Raw genomic sequence first — 12,298 nt, 5'->3', positions numbered from 1 at the left:
AGATAAAATGATGATCTTTTGCAAAATATACATATTTTTTATGAAAAAGCATTTTTAGTTAGTGGCCCAATTTACCTTAACGTGTTAGGTAAAATGGGCCACTCTTTTAAGGTAAAATGGGCCGCCCTCTGAATTGAGTTTTAGCAGATTTTTTAATGGTTCCTCTTTGTCAGATTGACCATAAGCGGCTGGATGATGCAGCAAAGATGCAGACACAGGCGATAGCAGGTTTCACCAACGAGTGGGTGTTTATTCACCAAATAAGACAAGAACCACATACAGCGGCACATCACAGCAGCATGCATGACTGAGAGACCCGACCAGCAACAAGGGCAGATGGTAACTGGCGCATTTTATCCCCTATCACTAGTCTAGTCTAATTGGAGGCCTCCACTCACGGGTTTCTTTAAACAACATGATTTCCCAGCTCCCCACAAACAATATTATTACAATGCATTGATTCCTACTGCTGTATTGCTGTTGGCTATTTACACCCCTCCCCCCCCCCCCCCCAGAATAAACAAACCCACTACAATAAATATACACATATATATATATACACACACACCAACTACCAAACCCCCCTCTTCCTATCCCCACTTAGTCTTTCCCGGAACCTTTAAATTTGTGTTCGTACGCCTGGGGACTCTTTTGGCTGAACACTCTGGAGGAGACATAAGACAAAGGACAGGTAAGAAAATACAAACAACTTAAAACACAGGCCGCAACTCTAACACACTAAAACACTCACTGAAATATTCTGCACATTTATGTCCTCGTTCCCACCGTTTATCAATTATAACTGGAGGTGTGCACACAATCCTATCTAATCTAACTCCCTCTCTCCCTCAGATGAAGCAGACTATCCACACCTCCACCTGGCAGAAGACACAATCACATTCCAATAAAAGTTCAATATGCAAATATGCAATGTGCAAACTGCTAATAAAGTGTAAATATTACAATGAAAGTGCCGTGTGCTATTATTAAAGTGCCTCATTAAGTTGTATGTTTAAAAAAGTGCTATTAAAACCCAGACCCAGTTGTGCCATATTCCCATAGTCCCTTGTAATGAAGGGCTCTTCGTTACACTCTTATTAAAAAATATTTATATTGTTAATATATTATTATATTATGCATGTTATGCATTATATGCCTGTTTCCCAGTTTCCCCTCTAGGTGTGTGTGTGTGTGTGTGTGCATTCTTGACATGCATGCACACATACACACTCACTGTGTGTGCCAGCATGATTTGTGCACATACACCACACAAATTTAAAAGGGAAAAAGTTAATGTAATCCATGTAAATAAAGAAGTAACAGATGTTTAAGGAAAGTAACATTAAACTTATGATTACAGACAATATGTCAAATAAAACAAAAAAACAGGGAGTGGAGAAGAGGTTAAGAAAGAAAAAGAAAGGAAAAGAAAGGATGTAAATGAGGGAAGAATCTGTTAATACAATCAGTGGGTAAAGGAGAGGAAGAGGGGAGCATTATAGGAAGACAGTCCAGAGAAGCCAAAAAGTGATCACACACTCTCTTGCAAGAGCATGGAATCTTTCTTATGAAATAGTTGTTTGCAATTTAACTTTAATATTATATTGTTATAATGCATAGATATGTTTTGAAATTCAAGTTTATTAGATTGTTTTATCAGAAATGACTCTGTTTCCTTTGCAATTTTAGTGGCCCATTTTTACTGATCAGCCGGCCCATTTTACCTTAACACTGCCGATCTAAAAAATGTGGGGTAACTCATCTCACCTGCTGTGTTCAATTATTGTATTTATTTATTTATTTACTTATTTTGGGCCAGTGTTCACTGTTCAGTTATGGCACTGAGTGGGTACTACGTCTCCACTGGCAGCTCTTTCTTTTTTTTTTTTTTGCAAACGCAGCCTGACGTAACACGTCAGTGGACACCGCACACTGTCAGTGGTGTTTGGCAAGCGGATTTAACAGTTTTGCTAGGCACAACTGAATTACAGATATCTGCAATGACGTCACTGAAAACGTCACTCAACTCGCCACACATCTTAAATGACAATTGCAGATATCTGTAATTCAGTTTTGACTAGGCAGAATGAAAGTTAAAGATATCTCAAACGTCATGCATGACGTTTCTCTATTTTAGATATCCAGAAATATGTCACTTCCCCTCCACACCAAAGAAGAAGAAGTCAGTTCAGAAAGAAGCAGGATGGCATTGGCTGTAATTGAGAAAACAACAAGGAAATGTCATGAAATTGAAAGAGCCCTCAAACAGGGGATTTGTGGAACCGGGATTCCGGTTTGAGATATCTACAACATCATTTTGATTAGTCATAATTCCAGTTACAGATATCTATTACATCATTTCGCCTGGTCAAAACTTAATTTAAGATATCCGAAAAGGGACATGTAGATATCTTTAATTGAGGTGAATTAAAGATATCTTAAACTGGAATTATGACTAGTCAGAATCAAATTGTAGATATCTCAAACTGGTATTAGTATATCAGTATATCCATAATTCACTTAGCGGATATCTGCAACTGAATTGTAGATATCTGTAATGACAAACCCCATACACATGAATGGTTAAAGTGATGTCATTTGTTCCTGCCCCAGAAGTGCAAGCCATGCTATGGTGTTTGCAAAATGGAAAATAAAAAGAGAAAAGGCAAGAATTAAAAAGAGGAAAGCACTAGAAATAGCTGCAGCCAAATGTGCAAAAATCTGCAGCTTTTTCAATAAAACAAGCTCGCGGTGTGAAACGACAAATGAGGATGATGAAATGGGTAAGGCAAGATGTTGGACAAAATGCAACTTTACCTGCACACTGTTCATGTGAATTAATTAGCCTATTAAGTCAATGAATTGCGTGGCCTGCCTAACCTAACGTTACATCATTTAAATAATATTATGATGCCATTCCACATAACTGGGAAACTTTGTCTTGTTGCCCCTCAGAAGCAAGATGCAGCACCAAGCACCAGTCATGAGCCCACCACAGGTCCAGAGTGGGCAGGTAGGATTGCTCATTGAGTGAATATTATTAGAATTAATATAATGAAGAGTATGGTGTAGACCTGCTCTATTTGAAAAATGAGATCATTGATGATGATAGATGATTCTGCACTACAATAATGAAACTAACTTGAATTGATCAGAAGGCTTTGTAAAAAGGGGAGATGTGAGTGACAGAGGCAGAGCCATGAGCCAGTGTTGAGGAAGACAGCTGCTGTCATGAAGGAACAGGTGAGCTAGTGTGTGAACAAGCAAGCATCACTTCCAATATAATCACTTTCTATGCTCAAATGATAGTAGTGGCCCAACATACTTTTTTATCAAGATGAGTCTAGTTTTGACTACTTTGCTCAGCCTCAGTCACAGGATATACATACATAATCCACATCCACATAAAGTGGCTGCACGTTGCTTTCAAACAATATATCTCCATTCAATGTAAATTGAAGAGGATTGTGATTAAGTGATTGGTTTACAATTTTGAAGTCTGCATTAAAACAAAAGTCAGGACCCCTAAAGGACACCAATGAAGAGGACAAAATCCTTCCTCTGAGGGAAATGAATTTAAAGATGTATCTGAAGCTAATATGTAGCTATCTAGTTAGTCTTAAAGTTAGTCTTTTTAGTGCCAGAGTCCCTCCAGCTGGTGTTGTGTTAAAGTCTGTTCCTCCCTCATATAATGATCCCCTCCTGTTCCCTTCCTGAATTGTTTTCCATAGCACCACCTCAACAGTTCTGATTATGGTCAGGTTTAGCTGAGATTACTGGTTGATTTGGGGTTAAACACGTTGGGGTTAGGGATAAGGTTGGGTGCACGTTGAAGTAAAGACAAACATATCGACAGAGGAGCAGGTTTTGACACAACACCTGCTGGTAAAGGCACAGGCCATATAGGCGGTCACCCAGGGTGGTCACCATGTCTGGTGGGCGTTGATTTCCCTCAAAGGAAAAAATAAAATAAAGTCTTAAGTATATAAATCAAAATTCGCTGGTGGGCGCCTTTCCTCATTTTCTGCCTTCAGGTAAAAAAAAAAAAAGAATAAATAATAAAAAATTTAAAAAATGCTCTTTGCAACTTCTGTTCTTTCCAATTTATCATCAGCCCTGCTCTGAACCTGTACTGTGCTCACTGAAAAAGAGGGATGATGCCCATGATGGCCCAAGTCTGTGACGAGATGTCAGGAGGCAGATATTCACACTTTATTTCATAAGAAAAGGCCTTCAGATGGGCAAGGAAGAAAACAGAGATGTTTGTCCAGTTCAGCAGCTACATATTCTTCCCTGTAATAAGCTAATATCTGCTCCAACTGTCCAGATGCATTCAGGGAATGTACTGTAGGTCTGAGGTTGCTTTATATGCAGTATAAGGACTTAGTGCAGTATGTACTGTATGTTTGAATACAGCTGAAGGCCACATTGTCATGTTAACACTATCATGATAAAATATATTGTATTTATGTATTATGAAAGGGAACAATTAGCAATATTAAACAGGAACCAACTATATTAATTCAAGATGTGAACAGGACACATTAAACCTAGAACCACTTATCACCATTTAAACCTTTTTCATTCATGTTATTGAACAGTACTGGTCAACCGTTCATTTATGCTTCTATTGTGTTTATTGCCTGATGTATTGTAATGTATGAATCATGTTATATCCTTACTGAAGGAATTATAACTTTATTTGTATGTATGTTTAGACTTACCTGCAGGTGAAGGAACAATAAGCACAACATACACTGCTACTCCTCTACAGCCTGCAGATAATCCATCAACTGGAACTTTTCCTGAACTATGTGAGTCCATAAACACAACATCTATAGATCCTTGTGACTGGCATGGTGAGAACAGAGTCATTCAGCAGAGGGCCATAGCAGGTCAAATAAGACTACATTTCCAAAAGGAGAGGAGAAGTTCTTATCACCACTACTTTGACATAAAATGTGTGAATGGAAAGACAATCAAGACAAGCTGGGTGGTATGTTCCAAGATGTATGTCTTTATTTGTACCTCTTTATCTCCTCTGCTGCAAGCTGTTCTCATTAAGAAACTACAAACTAATCAGTGATGGACTTAATGACCAGAAAAATTACAGTGACATACTGAAAACCCCTGAGAACAGTCTACAATATTCCAGGCTCATGACATTGTGGAAAGTGTACGTTAATCTATTGATAACCAAGTGCCAGTGCTTTGGATATAATAAAGGTAGTTGGTAATAGTTAACAATTTATTCATTCTTTGATACATGGTTCATTTGTCTGAGAAGCCATTTTATTTCTAAAAAATACAAATCTGTATTTCTGTCTTAAAAACCATTCTGGTGTCTGATGTTTGTTCATACTTTTACCATAGAGTGAACGAGTAATGATAAGGTAATGTAGTTGGGGGGGGGGGGGGGGGGGGGGGGGGGGTGCCTTTGAATTTGATGGTAAAAAGACTGTAAATGTGTCAGATATCACTTGATATGACTAACTCACACTGATGAAGCTCAATAGAAGCTGATCATCTACTTTAAATGACTGTTTCGACATACTGTGGGTACAGTCCACCATCACTGAACACATTTGAAGGAGATCTTTTAATATCTAATATTAATTAATTATTATTAATGAATTATATATCTAAAAGTGAGGAAAGTCTCTTTTACTCTTCATAAGGGCACCTGACTGCTGACAAAACAATCAAAAACAAACAGAATCCCCCTCAAGTATCTAGAACCACAGAATGATTTCAATGCAACAACAGTGGCATTGTTAGTCACAGGTGCTTTGCCATGTGAGGCTGATAAATAGCAGAATACTTTACTTCATATGGCCAAAACTTTTGGTTTGGAGCTATTCTTTCTGATTTGTGGCACAAGTTTGCATTTGCTTTGTTCCTGTTTCAACATGACATTGCTGCTGTGCACAAAAAGTTTTTCCTCACTTTTATGTGGAAGCCAGTTTCCAACATCTGGTGTGAAGCCTGAAACTAGAGGAATGGAGGCTGTTATACTAAAGAAATAAAAATAATGGGGGAACATTACTTTTATTTCTTTAATATATTACATGTATTTAAAGTCCCTCTGCACTCAGAAATATGTTTTTCTTCTTGTTCCTACAGTTGTTTGAGTCGTACGCTGAAAATGGACTTTATAGTGGAGTAGAAGACATCTTATGTCCAGCAAAAAAACTTGTAAAATTATTATTAATTTTGCATATTCATAGATTCTGGAATCGTAAATGAGGGAGAAGGAGTAGGTATCATTATAAAAACCATAATGTGACAATATTTCTTTTTTGTGGAAACACACACATTGTTCCAAGCAGAGTATTTTTTGTAAGTTTTAATACATGTGTGGAGGAGACATTTAAATACAATTCAAATAAATTCAAACCCATCAGTGATAAACTGTAATTTTATTAATTCATAGATCTGCTGTGTATCTGATTTACTGAAATGACAAATTGAGTAGTTCCCAGCAGAGGCCTACTCCATAGCTGAAAATAAAGTTATGCCTTTGCTAAACCACCAGCAGAGGACACCAAGCCTTCACTAGCCTCATTATTTCCCTCCCTTGCTTTGGTGATGTCCATGCTCCCACATGAAGATGCCACAGTATAGTACACTTTAACTAAACACCTGAGCTCAAAGTGGACTCTAAAAAGAAATCTGAAAACAACATTACATGACAGATGTTTAATTATTATGCTTAATGTGTAACAAACTCACATTCACTGTTTCTATATATTGTCCTTCACAGTGTATAAAGCATGCTGAATGTTTTAGGCTATGAAACATATGTCATGTATACGTCCTGCTGCAGTCTCGGCCTGCGTTGATATTTCTGAAGCTGCAGAAGGAGATTTTCTATTTTTCTGCGCTGGCTGCCCTGTGGGACCAAAGCTCCCAGTCAGCTCTGCTACCAAGGTTACAGTGTGCTCCTGCTGCTGAGGAATGTATTATTATACTCTATTTCATTCTCTATTGGGATTGACGTTGTTGCTTATTTGCATCTACCTTGGTGATTTTAACATCACAGTGAAAACTAAAAAAAAGAGAGTGGCTGCATGCTATTATTATTAGATACAATGATAGCAACCTAAACACAGGGTTACACATGAGCTATCTGTTAAGATTTCTACTGTGTACTGCAATGATATCATACTACATACAGAATGTATGCTTATAAACATTTTGTAGATATAGGTGTGGTTTCATATTAAAGGAATGTCCAACACTTTGAGAAATATGCATTTTTAAAGTTGAGAATCAATACAACTCATCTGAATGTTCCAGAGCTGCAACGATGAATCAATTATTTTGCCAACTGGTGGATTAAGCACAAACTATTTTGATAGTTGATTATGTGGAGTCATTTTTAAAGAAAAAGATCCAGATTCTCTGATTCCAGATCCTCATGTGTAAATATTGTCTGGTTCCTTTAGTCGTCTGTGACAGTAATCTGAGTATCTTTGAGTTGTGGACAAAACAAGACTTTCATGGATGCCATCTTGGGCTTTAGGAAACAGTGATCAATGTGTTTCACTATTTTATACACCAAACAACTAATTGATAAAAAAAAAGGCAATAACTGACAGATGAATTGATTAAGATCGTTAGTTGCAGCCTTAGTACATTCAACATGAATCTAAAGGCAGCAGACGGTTAGCTGAATGTAAAGATAACCAAAGGAAACACAATCCTTCTAACAGCATCTCTAAAGCTCACTGATCAACATTTTATATTTGTTTTGTTAAACCTGGACTTTTTGGAGTCTAGAGTGTGACTCTGGTATCTTGTTATCTTTGGACAGAGCCAGGATCACTATTCCTCTGTTTTCAGTCTTTATGCTGATCTAAGCCAACTGCCTTCTGACTGAAGCTTTTAGTAAACTGACATCACAGTGGTATCAATCCTTTCCTCTAATACTCAGCAAGGGAGTGTAGTTCCTAAACTGTGTAATTACTCCTTTAACATTAACAGTGTGATGACTACATACATTTAGAAAGGGGTTGCACAGAGTTACAAAACCTTCATGAATGATCATTTAACTCTGCAGTTGTGTTAAAGCCCCAAACCAATAGATGAACAGTTAGCTGTAGAGAGCAGAAACAGAGCTGAAAGAGAGTGAATATTGGACTTAAATCCATCAAGTGTTCTATCACACAACTCCAATGATGATAATGTTGCTACAGTATGTGTCTGCTGATTGTGTAAATAGCTAGTTGTTTATAGCAATGTGACAAGGTGACACCATGTGAGGACTGTGTGTGTGTAAGCAGGTTTATTAATGTGGCCCCTAGCAAAGCCACAGGAACACACACTGACACTTTCACACAGAGATTATACATTTGAACAACAAACATGATATGTAGCAAAAGAGCCAGCAGAGCAGCATTATGATAGTATAGATGATAGAATACACAGCACCATATGATGTAAAGAAAACAGCATTGTTCATGTTGGAGAAGCCACAACACATCAACAATCAAATACATTATACAGATGTTATAAAACCACGAGGAAGGCTTTTTCATTCAGTTGTTCAAATATGGAATCCAAATGCTTTCCTGATATAGGAGACATTGAGCCTGATTCATGTTTCCAGATGGTTATAAGAGTTTAGAGGAGTCTGAAGATTCTGGAAAATACCACCAGAACATCTGCACTTGTGTTAATGACGCTGTATGTTCAGAGAAAGCGCTGGTTCTTTTTATGACCCAAATCTATGCTAATACATGAGGGCTAGCATGGCTAGAGACTCTTAACTGAAGTGTAAAATGTTATGCTCATCATCCATCTATCTATCTTTCTTCGCTGTCCCAGGCTGCACCGGTCGGTTCCTACTGACAGAGACCAGAACAAAACGTCGTGCACGGCGCTGGGTCGGTGACGCGCCCCCGGGTTCCGTCCTACCGGAGGCAGCACCGGCTGGATGTCTGCCCGCTGAGATGCACCAGAGCGCCGGAGAGGAGACAGACAGACGGAGGACTGTCTCCAGCTTCACCCATATCAGGATTTATTCACGCCGACATTCTGGAACCTCTGTCGGAACAGTCGTTGTCGAACTTGGCCATCTGAACCGGTAAGAACAACTCTAGTCTGTGCCGTGATTTCAACCTAATTGTTGTGTTTTCTCAGCTGATGACACGTTCCTGTCAGCCCGCTGATCGCTTCACAGGAAGGCTTCCTGCCTGCGCTGCTTAATAAAGACGTTAGCTTATACGAGTAAAATATAAACAAGCAGGGACTGAACTGTGTTTTAAAAAAAGAAGACAACCTTTATGATATGTATGATTTATCCCCGTTAACTGAACGTGCATTGATAAGTTAATCTGATGCGAGTGGTTCAACTACTCTTCTCTTCTTACAATGAGCAGACGCGTTGTATTTTTTCTACATTGAAAGGAAGGATGTCTGTAACAATGATACACGGACTGTGCGCCGCAGTTCACCCATTGTTCAACAGTTTACTATTCACAAGTAGCCGATCACAAGCATTTTGTTCTTTATCCAACTGAAGAGACGCACGTCTCTCATGGTGTATTTCTTTTGGAAGCCATTTCTAGTAAAAGAGAAAAGGGGTGACTGATGATGGAAAGTGAGTAAATAGCTACAGGATCTGTGTTTGCACTGGTGCCTCTAGAAAATCACAATTAAAAAAGTGTGTTCTGTGGTGTCATCCCCCTTTCCCCTGATGAGTGCAGGTTCATTGCAAATACACTTCCACCTGATCAGCTGTCTGTCTGATGGCTTCCTTTTTGTTATTTGTTGGAATCCTCTGCTGCTGGTGTGTCAGGTTGGGGGGTTTGGTTTGGTGGTAATCAGCTGTGTGTGTGTGTGTGTGTGTGTGTGTGTGTGTGTGTGTGTGTGTGTGTGTGTGGTGGGGGAGAGGACGTCCTTGACATCAAGTCACTTTGATGACCTTTCAGCAGGAGAGTTGCATTAATCATTGTTCTGCTTTAATTGTGGAGCTGCTTTGGAAATCCTGTTCTGAATTGTAGTCATGGCCATGAAGGGATGTGAATCTGATTTGAAGAGAGATATTATTAACTCTCAAACACCAGCTTCTAACAGAGGATATCTACTGACAGAAACACATAGAGACTTCTCTCTGTATCCTCAGAATACCATGGCAGACCTGACTGAGATGCTCTGAGATGAGATGCCCTTGATAAATATTGACCTGGTTGATCTCCTCAGCACCATGGAGAGGAGCAGTGTGAGTGTGAAGGCAGCACCGGGGAGCATTTACAACAAACACCTCCTCACAACTTGCTGTAATACAACAGCTCTAATAGCCCATGGATGAGGGAATCTGCCAACTCATAGCTCACTTTGTTTCAAAACTGTCAACAGTGCTCTGTAACAATATACTGCTAGTAAGTCACAGTTTGTCTCAATCAGTTAAACATTGCCTCAGCTTGAATGTGAGTGTTAGTGAATTACTGTATTTTAACCATCAACTTATAAGTCCTGTCTTTTTTGATTGATTGATTGATTGATTGATCAATTGATTGAATTCCCATCTTTGACATTTTTTAATTTAAATTTTAGGCTTCTGTGGATTTTTACAATTGATTCCACAAACCAAACTCACAAAGGCCCAAAGTAGAAAAAACAAGACAGAACATGAACTTCATTAATGCATAAAATAACCTTTTATATCTTGTGAAAGAGAGATGTAAATATAAGTTCTAATATTGTGCTGCAATTAATTTTTTTCAATTAATTAAGCCATTTTTTGCTGCATACAAATGAGATAGTGGAGGAAGAAAAAGCACAGAAAAGTAGTAACTATCAAGATATTAGGGGCTGGAAGCTCAGAATATTTGTCATTTTTGCTTGATTAAACAACTGCAATTATCAAAGTTTTTTTACAGTTAATTTTTGGTGACTTATCAGTTAATTGTTCTACACTTATTTCAGAACTATCAACTTGTACACATTTTCTGACATCCAAGTAAGCTGGTACGAGTTGTTATTTTAAAGGACGCAAAAACATGGCAGTTGTCTTTTTTTATATCTCAGAAATTGATTAATATATATATGTATATATATATATATGCGCATCTGTGTGCAACTATTGCAAGACATTTTCAAGGAAAGAAGGAAATACCCTCCAATGCAAACAAGGTAGACGGTGTAAGAAAGATTTGATTGCTTCTATAATTGTAACAGTCATGTTCATATTGCCTGTTCTGTTAGGTCATCATACTGTTAAACAGCCAGCTTTAAAACATTGTTCACCATAACCAGACGGTCTGTTTATGATGGCTGGGGTTTTATAACTACATTGTCTTCATCTTTTCAAGTTAGCTGATAATCATGTTTTTAAAAATCCAAATGCCTTAAAGTTTGATATTTGTGGAGGTGTAAACAATAGAGAGTATATAAATGCAGCAGTAGTAGTGGTAGGGCAGTGTGTTGCTTTAATGAAAATGTGTTTTTTGGTAAGCTATGTTTAGGCAATTGAACAACAATTTTCATATCAATGCATCCATCACTTTTTTGTATGTTTTTGACTGCTGCATGTATGCAAATATATTTACTGTAATGCATATACATGCAAATGATGTACATTAATTCATTGTGCAAACACCAGTGATTTGCATCTGACCCAGCTAGTTTGATAAGTTGATAAGTCTGCTATTGTCCTGTTGAAAAAGAGGGTGTCCTTTCAGTGAGTTTAGATGTATAAATAAATATTTCAATCAATAAAATAGACCTGAAACTGATCCGTTTTGATTGTTTAATCTATAAAGTTTTCCAGACTCCAAAAGAACAACAAATAGTGTTTCCCCAGCAATTAGCCTAAAACCCAAAGATATTGGATATATATACAGTGATAGTAAAAAGACTAATTGATTCATTGAGTAATCGTTCCAGCACTACAGTCAATCACTTGCTAGAGTGTAGTGTAGTGTTGAGTGATCAAGCTGTCATGCTGTATATACAGCATGACATCATAGCCGGATAATAATCAGTGATGTTAAAACAGTGACTCCCACAAGGCAGTGGAAACACAGACACCACTCATCATCATCAACAAACAGCTTGGATGTTGTCCGGAGGCAAACAGCAGGCTGTTACATCATGAACTGACATAATGGTTTGAGTGCGATGAGGCTCCTGAATATCAGCGCTAGAGTCACTGCAGCAGAATTTGACACCACTCCACCCTGCAGGCTGAAGAGGTTGTGTGAGGTTGGTTTGGTTGTATGGCCGTGCTGAGAAGGGCTGAGGGGATTACAGCGTCGACAGCAGCTACGTAACCCGCCAGATTTCCCGCAGG

This window comes from Scomber japonicus, chromosome 11 (genome assembly GCF_027409825.1).
Source record: "Scomber japonicus isolate fScoJap1 chromosome 11, fScoJap1.pri, whole genome shotgun sequence".
NCBI lineage: Eukaryota > Metazoa > Chordata > Actinopteri > Scombriformes > Scombridae > Scomber > Scomber japonicus.
The sequence above is the reverse complement of the archived record's forward strand: the minus strand, read 5'-3'. Positions refer to the sequence as shown.